Raw genomic sequence first — 10,621 nt, 5'->3', positions numbered from 1 at the left:
GTCTCATTGTGATATATACATGGGTAAGGTGCAGGACGTGGGGGCCTTTATGTACATGTGTGTTGTGCCATTTACTGCTACAAAAAAAAAACAAAACAAGGGGAAATTATTTTTGGATCTTCAGTGAGCACATGATTGAGGTTATTGTTATAAGATTACTATAACCAGTTATGCCGCAGAGCCATTTTTATATTTTAGCTATGGACTTTTAAAATCAGAAGTATCATATGTTGATCCATTTAAAAAAGCAGCGGTAGGGTATTAAAGGAGAACTATGGGGTTAAGGCTTTTCCCCATAGTTCTCCTTAGGGTAACGGGAGGACACAAACTAGCGTCCTCCCGTCACCCTAGGCTCAGTAAACCGCGAGCTTTAGCTCGCAGTATACTGAGACGCTGCAGTATACCGCCAGCTGCTGCTCGCGGTATACTGAGATGCCGCAGCTGAAGCGGACCCCGACAATTGTGCCGGGATCTGCCCAGCTGTGTGACTGACAGCTGGCTCTGCCTATCTAGAGGCAGAGCCAGCTGTACCCGCCCCCTCCCCCGTCCGTTCCGCCAGTCAGCGCAGGCGGATCGGAGCAGGGAGAGGGGAATCCAGCCCCTCCCCTGTCACGGCAGAGAGCCGTGACAGGATCGAGAGGTGAGCGAACGCCGGTATGTGTTCGCTCACCTCCCGATCTACTGAGCCGACCTGTGACAGTCTCATTGTCACAGGTCGGCTAGAACTATGAGGTGAGTGAAAAGCACTCACCTCATAGTTCTCCTTTAACATTACTCATTTTATGAATGGGCTGTATTAGGCAGTGGAGTAACTTTGTGGTGCATAGTGAGGAGTGGGTAGTGTATCTGCTCTGCTCTGTAGCTACACACCTTCAGGCCATTTAAAATGAATGAAGAGAAATAAAAAGTAGGTAAGTGAGCCCATTTATAAAGCACAGCGGCGTGCCTTACAGGTGTGCATTGCACTCTGCTTGCTTCAAAACAAGCAAAGCCCAGTTAAATTGAATTAAGGAAAATAACATGCCAGGAGGAGAGCCTGCTCATGTCACTGGCTCCCCCTTCAATCATGCAGTTCTCTTTGTAGTGCTAGACACAGAGAACTCCATGAGGTACCGCAAGCTCCATACTGCAGCCTGCATTTTATGAATGAGCTGTCGAGTAACCTTGTGGTGCATAGTGAGGAGCAAATAGTGGATCTGTGCTGTAGATGCATGCTTTGAGGCCACTTAAAAAATTAGGAAAAATAAAAAGCACGGTCTTGTGATTGGCTTCTCCTCCAATCACAAAGTTCTCTGTGTAGTGTTAAGCAGTGAGGAGTGGCAGGGGAACACTGGCACGGTGAGTATCGGGGGGTTGGGGGCCCTCTTTGCATTGTCACTTGAATGGGTAAGGTGGCATGGTCCCTTTAAAACAACTCTGTAGCCATTAGGAGAACATGCAAATATAAGCACCTTGATGCTTCCCTGTCTCCACCAGGCACTGTGGTCTCTTCAGCCGACCCCTATTGATGTAGTAGAGGGTGGGAGGAACCACAGAGCCAAGTGAGGGGACATGCTCTTTGACACAGCTGGATGTGTCCAATAGCAGTGGTGCCTAGAGTTGTGCAAAAGAGCAAAGATTTATCACACCACCCACCTGACCTATAAGTATAAAGGTTCTTCTTCCATTGAGTGCTTTTCCGAGTGGCAACAGTTGCTCTGATAACATTTTACAGACATGGAAAAGAAAAACAATGTATAGGCTAGCCGCTAGGCAATGTAAAGGTCACCGAGATACAAGCTTGTATTGATAGTTTTGCTGCTGAAGGTAGTAGACTCTCTTGCGGTTTGATTTAAAGGGTAACTCGACTTTAAAAATATTTTTTTAAAACAATATATATATGTGTGTGTGTGTGTGTGTGTGTCACACAAGTCTTTTTGTAATTTAAAGTAAAAAATTACCTTTCCATGTAAAACCATAGCTGCTGTAATGTTGCCTATATGGTGCAATAATCCAATATGGTGACCTAGAGGCGTTCTGTAAACAGTTGGTATACAGAACATCCCCAGAAATGTTGCTTCTGCGTCTTTGGTTGGCTGACTGATATTCCCAGAAGTCTGCACTAAGGTACAAAAAGGTATTCATTTTTGGCATCCCTTGTAATAGACTGTATCCCCTATATAGTTATATACATGTGCTACTATAGAGATATGAGAACTAAATCGCCCAGGATGCTGTGCGGGAGGAAGCAAGAGGACTAGGGGCGGTAGTCACAGAGCGCGGGGGGCAGTCTAGGAACAGGATCTGAAATGTGCGGAGGTCCGTGAGACTGTGTGAGCGAAGGCTGCCCGCAACAGGGCAGTGTGGTCACTTCTGTCTGATAGGGACAAACAGGCTCTGTACCGCAGTGTGAAAAGACTATTGTCCAGAGTGAGAGAGATGGAGATTGAGTGCCCACACTGAGGCCTGGTGACGCGTCATCGGCGGAGGTATCACGGCCTGGTGATACGGCCGATCCAGCCCCTGAAGTGACCCAGTCAACCCAACTGAGTAAGGGGAATCGAACTGAGCCAGTGATGATTGTCGTCAGAGATCCTAGATGACCATAGACGAGCGGTAATGTGTTCCAGGAAACACTAGACAAGGGGTGATGTGTTCCAGGATACCCTAGACAAGGGGTGATGTGTTCCAGGAAACCCTAGACGAGGGGTGATGTGTTCCAGGAAACACTAGACGAGCGGTGATGTGTTCCAGGAAACCCTAGACAAGGGGTGATGTGTTCCAGGAAAACATAGACAAGGGGTGATGTGTTCCAGGAAACCCTAGACAAGGGGTGATGTGTTCCAGGAAAACATAGACAAGGGGTGATGTGTTCCAGGAAACCCTAGACGAGCGGTGATGTGTTCCATAGATGACTTCTTCTTCCTCCTAAGTGACGTTCTGACGAAAGAGGGACTTCCACCTGCTGCTGAAAGACATCATCGATTCCAAGATAACCCTGGGAGTGGTTAGAGGCCTCTGGGCCATTGTGACAATGTACTTTTACACATCTGCTACACAGTATGGGCCCCAACGTTGGCTAGCCTAGGACCTTACTACTGGCCAGTAGTCTAGAGGTGGTGTGATACTTTCCAGGGGAGATATTATAGTTTATTTATCACAAGATTCATTCCTGAGACAGTCTGGCGTCACAGGTTTCCATATAGGCAATAGATAGCCGCGATGACTGGGTGCCAGAGTGTCTCAGCCTCTTGTTGATTGTACTGTATGTGACTAGTACACCACCAAGACGATTATTTGGTATTCCTCAGCCATTAAATCCTTTACAAAACTCTGCAAAGGTGCGTTAGTGTGCTGTGGATCCATCATTGGGCGGTACACTGGTGCAGGGGGACAGAAAGACCCGTTACAACCAGCGGCTCCTATGGTGGTGAGCGCTACAAGACATTTAATTTTTTTGTGAGATAATCCCTAAGAGTTAATATCATTTAAATATGTGAAGCGGCGCTGTCACCCAACACAGTAAACAAATATGTGGAAAAAAAACAAATATTATAGTGAACAATACTATTGTGAAAAAAATAATAATCATTTCAAATCCAATTTTCTTATCCACCGTTTGTGTAAATCAAAGATGATTGTCTATAAAAAAAAAAAGTCTCAAAAGTGACTAATAAAGAAGCTGTCTTTGAGATGAAGTTGGGCTGTCGGTAGAGGAGAAAAGGTTAAGATCAGGATCAGTCTCATCTGAAGGAAGGAAGATCACAGCTTCAAATAGTGAGAGGAAGGAGTTTTATCCTACAAGAAGCACTTTGACACCCAAAGGTCTGAACACGCAGGTCAGAGGCTTATTTAGTAATTGTACAGTGTTGTTGCCATTGCTGTTAAATTTATGGTGAATGAGGTTTCATTCACAGTGACCCTCTTATTAAATTTGATACCGGTTAACCTGACTTCACTAGAGATGCCCCCGTAGGCCTAACACAAGCTGATCAATTAAAAATAACAAGTACGATGCAAGATTTAACTAGTGTCTGTGTTGTTTCTTTTTTATGATGTAAAAGGTTCATTAGCTAATGCTATAATGATGTGGAAAGAGCTGTAATTAATAACAAACAGTTTCATCTTTCAATTAGTCAAAACAGACATTAAAGTGAAGCTGTTGCTGTGCCCTTTAAAGGGTAAGTGCACTTTTGTTGAGAAAAACTGTTTGTTGCAGCAAGTCCTTTCCATGCAGATCCCTGAATTGGAGGGTCTGAGTTCATTATAATCAGTAGGTGGACTTCCTGTGTTGTAATAAGGAAAGGTGCAACTCCCAAACTACATCACTTGTGGGATTTTCCAGGTCTGCAAAAGTCAGGACTAGGGATGGGCTGCATGTTCGAGTCGAACATAGGTTCGACTCGAACATAGCCTGTTCTAGCGTTCGCCGAACATTACGGGATGTCCGCGGTCTGTTCGACCGCGGTACATCCCACAATGCACTGCGCCGTCCGAAACGGTAATTGGCTACAGTCTTGCACCTGACCGCAGGTAGGTCAGCCTATATAAGGCTGGTGATACCGCGGCCCTATTTAGTGTGTTGTAGGAGATAGAGAGAGAGAGGGTTCTAGTATAGTTAGTTACAGCAGATTGATAGAGAGTTATAGATAGTTATAATAGACTTGCATTGAGTTCTAAGTTCGAATTAGAACTTTGTCCATGTTCGAAGGTTCGAGTTAGAACCGAACACGTGGGTGTTCGGCTCATCCCTAGTCAGGACCTCCCAAAAATGGTCCCAGAAAGGAAAGCCATTGAACCAGCAACCGGGTCATGAGGGGCCAAGGCTCATTGATGCACATGGGAGTGAAGGCTGGCCTGTGTAGTCCGATCCAATAGAGGGAAGTGATGTAATTGTTCCTCAACAGGAAGTCCTCTGTACAATCGTCCCTGACCTTTTACAGCCACTTGCTACTTGTATTACTAAATGCAGATGTCAGAAATGAGAACACATGGCAGGAATGGGGGGAACCACAATTTGTGCACTGATGGTCTCTGTAGGAGTATAATGACATGCTTACATGAAGCTGTGGAAAACCTATGACCACTGAGCTGTGCAGCCAGCAGAGCTGAAGCCAAGAGGTCATAACCAATACCAGGTTCTACACTGGGCCTGCACAAGACTGAACGCACATTATTCAACCTCCTATCTTGCCCCCCATTATATCCATGTGGTGCACTGTTCAAAGCCCACTTCTCAAGACTGCAATAGTGAGGAGAAGCTATTTCTGGCACATGACATCTTCTCCTGAAAGAGACACTATATGTGTGCCCATTCCATGTCCTATGCCCATTCCACCATCTGGTGAACAGCAGAGGAGAGACTTAGCAGCAGAAGGGAGGGGGTCAGTGTCGACTTGGCAAAAAGTCAATACCCCGAGTGCAGATTGGACCTAGTATCCAAAAGGTCTTCAGACCAAATCTCCAATTTTTTTTAAGGAAATTAAAACTAAATTTTTCCTCTCCCAAGTCAAAAGCAGCCTGCAGTGTCCCTCATTTTTCAAAGCTCACGCCAACTTTCCCAAATCAGCGGCACGGACTAGCCTCCAGTCTCTCTATTAGGCATACCTGGGCCTCTTTAACTGGTTACGCTGACACAGGGCATTACATTGTGGAAGCCAGGGTGAGGCAGTGTCTATGCTCCAGTATGAGTCAATGCCCCAATAATAACTTTTGGGAGTTACTCTTGAGGGCCTCTCTATTGGTCATACCTGGGCCTCTTAGCTGGTTGCTTTGACAAAAGGCACTACATTGTGGGAGTCGGGATAAGTCAGTGCCGATGCTCCACTATCAGTCAATGCTCCAATAGTAACTTTTGGGAGGTACTCTTGAGTGCCTCTCTATTGGCCATATCTGGGCCTCTTAACTGGTCGCGCTGACACAGGGTACTACATTGTGGCAGTTAGGGTGAGGTAGTTGTTTTATGTGGTAATATAAGCCGTTAGTGTACAGAAGTCATGTTCTTAGAAGAGAACCCACAGAACAGGAACATAAAACGCATCACAGGAAACAAGTGCCACAGAGATGAATCATAGAGTTGCATATAAACTAAACATAACACTCATAACATCTCCCTCTTAATAAATGATCATTGTGAAATGTGGATGAATCCTTGTAATAACATATTTACAGGTTAAGTCTTTTGGGTGGTTGTGAATGTCTACCACTGCGGGTGAAAACTGGCCCTCGTTGTATAAAGTGTTTGTTAGCCCTCTCCGAGGTTACTGGGCTCTTCTCACCACTTACTGGCATGCTCTGCTCTTCACTCCCGTCCGATATACCTGCTTGCTCCGGACTGTCATTAACATTAGTCTGTGGCATCATCACTGTACATTCCCTACCACCAATTGGTGAGTTTGCCCTTGCATTACCAGGCGAGTCTGGCCTGTCAACTGGATAATGTGAATCAGGCTTTTCAGCCACACGCAGATCCACACGATTGCGACGATAGAGAGTTCCATCAATGTCCACAACATAGGAGCATGGTGCAACCTTTCGCAGACAAGTACCCATTCTCCAACGACTTGTTCGATCTCCAGGCAGCGGTTTCATACGGATTCGTTCCCCAATATTCAATTCAGGCAAATCTCTTGCAGATGTGTCATATTGTGCCTTGAACACTTGCCTCTTAAGCCGTAACTTTTCCGGTACCCCGTGTATCACAGAGGGTTCAAGTAACTTGTTGAGGACAGGTAAGGAGGTCTTTAATCTTCGTGACATCAGTCTCTGTGCTGGGCTACTATCCATGCCCACAGTTGGAGTGTTCCTCCAATGTAAGATGGCCTTCCACTGGTCTTTACCATCACTTTGTGCTTTCTTGCATAAAGTTTTTACAATCTTCACCGCAGATTCAGCTTTGCCGTTAGCCTGTGGATGCCGTGGTGAGGAAGTTACATGCTCAAACTCCCATTCAAAGGCAAATTTTCTGAATTGTAAGCTTGAGAACTGAGGGCCATTATCAGAAATCACTTTATCTGGTTGGCCATGACGTGCAAACTGCGCCTTGCACCTCCTAACTGTAGTTTCAGTGGATAAGTCAGGAAGCAGTTCAATTTCCCAGAAGTCTGAGTAATGATCAACTAATATCAGGTACTCTTTTCCCGCATAGTTGAATAAGTCTATACTGACAATCTGCCAAGGACGTGTAGGTATCTCATGTGACATCATGGTCTCTTTTTGTTGCAAGTGTGCATATTCATTGCAGGTGGGACAATTGCTGACAAAATCTTTGATTTCACCTTGCATATTAGGCCAGTAAAGAGTATCGCGAGCTTGTCTGTAGCATGCCTCACCCCCGATGTGGCTTGAGTGAATGCGTAATAACATTTCTGCTCTCAGTGACTTTGGCACTATAACTCTTGGGCCTTTGTATAAGATACCATTTTGTACGCTGATCTCATCTCTGAAGGACCAATACTCCTTCACAGTTGCAGGTGCTGCATCCTTGTCACCAGGCCACCCACTTAGAACAATAGACTTCAGCGCTTGTAAAGTTTCGTCTCTGTCTGTGTGCTGTAGAAGCTGATGTAGCCGCTCATCTGTGACGTTAAGATAGTCTGCTTGATTGATTTCGGCAAAGAAATGTTGTTCCTGTTGCAGCAAACAAACTGTATGATGCTCATGCTCACTTCTGGGTGTCACATGATTCACAGTAGCTCTGCTCAGGGTATCACTGATGTACATTTCAATTCCTGACTTGTAGACAACATTGAGGTTGTAATGCTGCAATGTAAGCATCATGCTCTGCAAACGCTTAGGAGCACACAAAAGGGGCTTTTTAAATATGGCTATTAAGGCCGTGACACACTGCACGTGAAGCAGTGCGGAGCGGTGGCGCGCTGCCTTTGCGAGCAGTGTGTCATGTCACTTTCTTCTCGGCACCTCAGCTTGCGAGAGCTCGCAGAGCTGAGCGTGCCGAGATGAACAATTTCAACTTCAGCCAATCGGCTCGCGCGTATAAACCGGCGCAACGGGATGCGACGTCTGGCCGGTTGTTACAGACGAGCCGATTGGCTGAAGGTGCAGTCAATCATCTGACTGCACTCAGCTCACACACTGCACGCGAAGCTCCGTGCCGGAGAGCTTTGCTTCGCTCTGCACGGCTTCGTGTGCAGTGTGTCACGGCCTTTAGTGGTTTGTGATCTGTTTCAGCTGTGATCGTATCACGTCCATAAAGATAGTGATGGAAACGCTGGCAGGCAAACACAATGCTTAAACATTCTTTTTCAATTTGAGCATAATTTTGCTCGGCTGATGAAAGAGCTCTGGATGCATATGCAACTGGCTGCTCATCTTGCAATAGACAACATCCTAGGCCATTCTTGCTGGAATCACTTTGTATTGTAACAGGTTTTGTGACATCATAATATTTCAACACAGGAGCGGCGGTGACCAATTGTTTTATTTTCTCCACTGCCTGGTCATGTTTGGGAAGCCAGTGCCAAACTGCATCCTTATCCAGAAGTCTTCTTAACGGCTGACACACCTCAGACAAGTGTGGCATAAATTTAGCTAGATATGTGACAAAGCCAATAAAACGCTGTACTGCTTTGGCATCGCCAGGCTGTGGCATGTCCACAATGGCTCTAATCTTATCAGGGTCTGCTTTTAAGCCTTGTGAGGACAGGATATGTCCATGGAAATGGACTTCTTGCACCTTGAACTGCAATTTCTTTACGCTGAGTCTCAGCCTCACCTGCCTGCAACGCTCCAGTAGTGCTATTAGCTTCTCATCATGGTCATGCACAGCTTCTTCATCTGTATCACCACAGCCAACTATGAGAATGTCATCAGCTATTGGCTCAATTCCATGGAGCCCACATAATAGTTCATGCTGCTTTCGTTGATCTACTTCTGGCGCTAAAGAGACTCCAAATGGCAGTTTGAGCCATCTTTTTCTGCCCCAAGGAGTCCAGAATGTGGTCATGTAGCTACTCGTTTCATCTAGTTTGCACTGCAAAAAGGCATCTCTAGCATCAACAAGGGTAAAGACCCGTGCTTTGGGTAGTTTGTGCAAAACATCGCCAAGTGTCGGCATTAAGTAGTGTGACCGTCTCAGGGCCATATTCAAAAACTTGGGATCGATGCAAATTCTGATCTTCTCAGGCTTCCTAATAACAACCATGTTGCTTATACAGTCCGTAGGCTCTGATACTGAAGTAAGATGCCCTTCAGCTTCATACTTATCCAGTTGCGCTTTGACCTGCGGCTTAATGGCTACTGGCACATTGCGTGGGGCACATTGTACTGGTGGAATGGTAGGGTCAAGTTCAAAATGAACCTCTCCTGGAACAAATACTATGGGGCCATCACCTTTTTGAGTAGAAGCAGCGCAGATTCAAGTATTTCTGACACCATGTTTTATGTGGTAATAATGACAGTATAAGCCGTTAGTGTACAGAAGTCATGCTCTTAGAAGAGAACCCACAGAACAGGAACAGGAAACAAGTGCCACAGAGATGAATCATAGAGTTGCATATAAACTAAAAATAACACTCATAACAGTAGTGCCTATGCTCCAGTATCAGTCAATGCTCCAATAATAACTTTTGGGAAGGACTCTTGAGGGCCGCTGTGTAAAAAAAATAAATTAATTTATGTCATCACATCTTAAGATTCCAGCAATTCTAGGTCTTATTTAGTTTACAGTTTATTTGATGCCCTGGTGCAGCTAAACCTCCTCACTTGCCAATTACCAGGGAGCAGAGGCACAGAAAAACACTGAACGTCTCTACCATGGGTACAGAAACAGCAACACAATTCATTTTTTTTTTTTTAGCAAACCTATTTTGGTGTGACAGGCATAGGAGGAGGACATCTCCCTGGCAGAGTCACAAACACAGCAACACAAACCTCATTCTGTTCAATACTAACATTTTTGTCTGGAGTTGGGCTTTAGATATACTTCAAACTCCAGACAAAAACATATTTTTTTCCATTTTTAGGGAAGGGTTCAAATCCCTGTCAATATTTTCCTTCTGTGTCCAATTGTGGATAACTAAAGTAGGACAACGTTTTGGGCTTTCAGAAACACTTTGATTAATAATAATAATTTAGCAGATTCTTCAGCATCTGTGCTGGGGAATGCTTTGTTCTGTGAATGTCCATGTGCACCTCAGTGGGTATAAATCGATCCGAGCGGTTCCAATTTCTTCTTTGCTTGTTGAGTTTGGTTCAGATATACACTGAAGGTCTTCGGTTGCCATTGAGCGAGTCAGGAAATTTGGTGCATCTCCGCACCTTTAAGGATGATGGGGTTACTTTAAAGCTGGGGTGAGCAACTCCGGCCCTCCAGCTGTGATTGAACTACAAATCCTAACATCAGTCTTGCAAAACCTTATGGGACTTGTAGTTCCACAACAGCTGGAGGGCCGGATTTGCCCACAGCTGCTTTAAAGGCATAATTTCTGTCAATTTATTATTCGCTATATGCATCCCGGAGCTCTGTTAGGACTCATTCACATCAGTCTGGATCGTTTCAGCATTTTTACAGAACTCACTGGAACCTGCAGCAAGGCAGGCTTGTAGTACGAAAACAGCAACAGCAGAAAAAAGTGCCCCTTCTGCAGGGCTGTAGCTCCCATGGGGCGAGTGAGGCACTCGC

At 45.3% G+C, this 10,621-nt stretch overlaps 1 protein-coding gene across 1 annotated transcript in view; it reads right to left on the bottom strand.

Moving 5' to 3' along the window:
- Positions 1-587: 587 nt before the first annotated feature.
- MAPK4 (mitogen-activated protein kinase 4) overlaps positions 588-10,621 on the bottom strand; it is a 63,393-nt gene continuing 53,359 nt past the window's right edge. Inside the window, exon 6 of the mRNA XM_018561007.1 lies at positions 588-601. The gene's annotated coding sequence lies outside the window, so the exon portion shown is untranslated. The remainder of the gene's footprint in view (positions 602-10,621) is intronic.

Source organism: Nanorana parkeri, unplaced genomic scaffold, assembly GCF_000935625.1.
Source record: "Nanorana parkeri isolate BGI_ZX_2015 unplaced genomic scaffold, ASM93562v1 scaffold492, whole genome shotgun sequence".
Taxonomy (NCBI): domain Eukaryota; kingdom Metazoa; phylum Chordata; class Amphibia; order Anura; family Dicroglossidae; genus Nanorana; species Nanorana parkeri.
The sequence above is the reverse complement of the archived record's forward strand: the minus strand, read 5'-3'. Positions and strand labels throughout refer to the sequence as shown.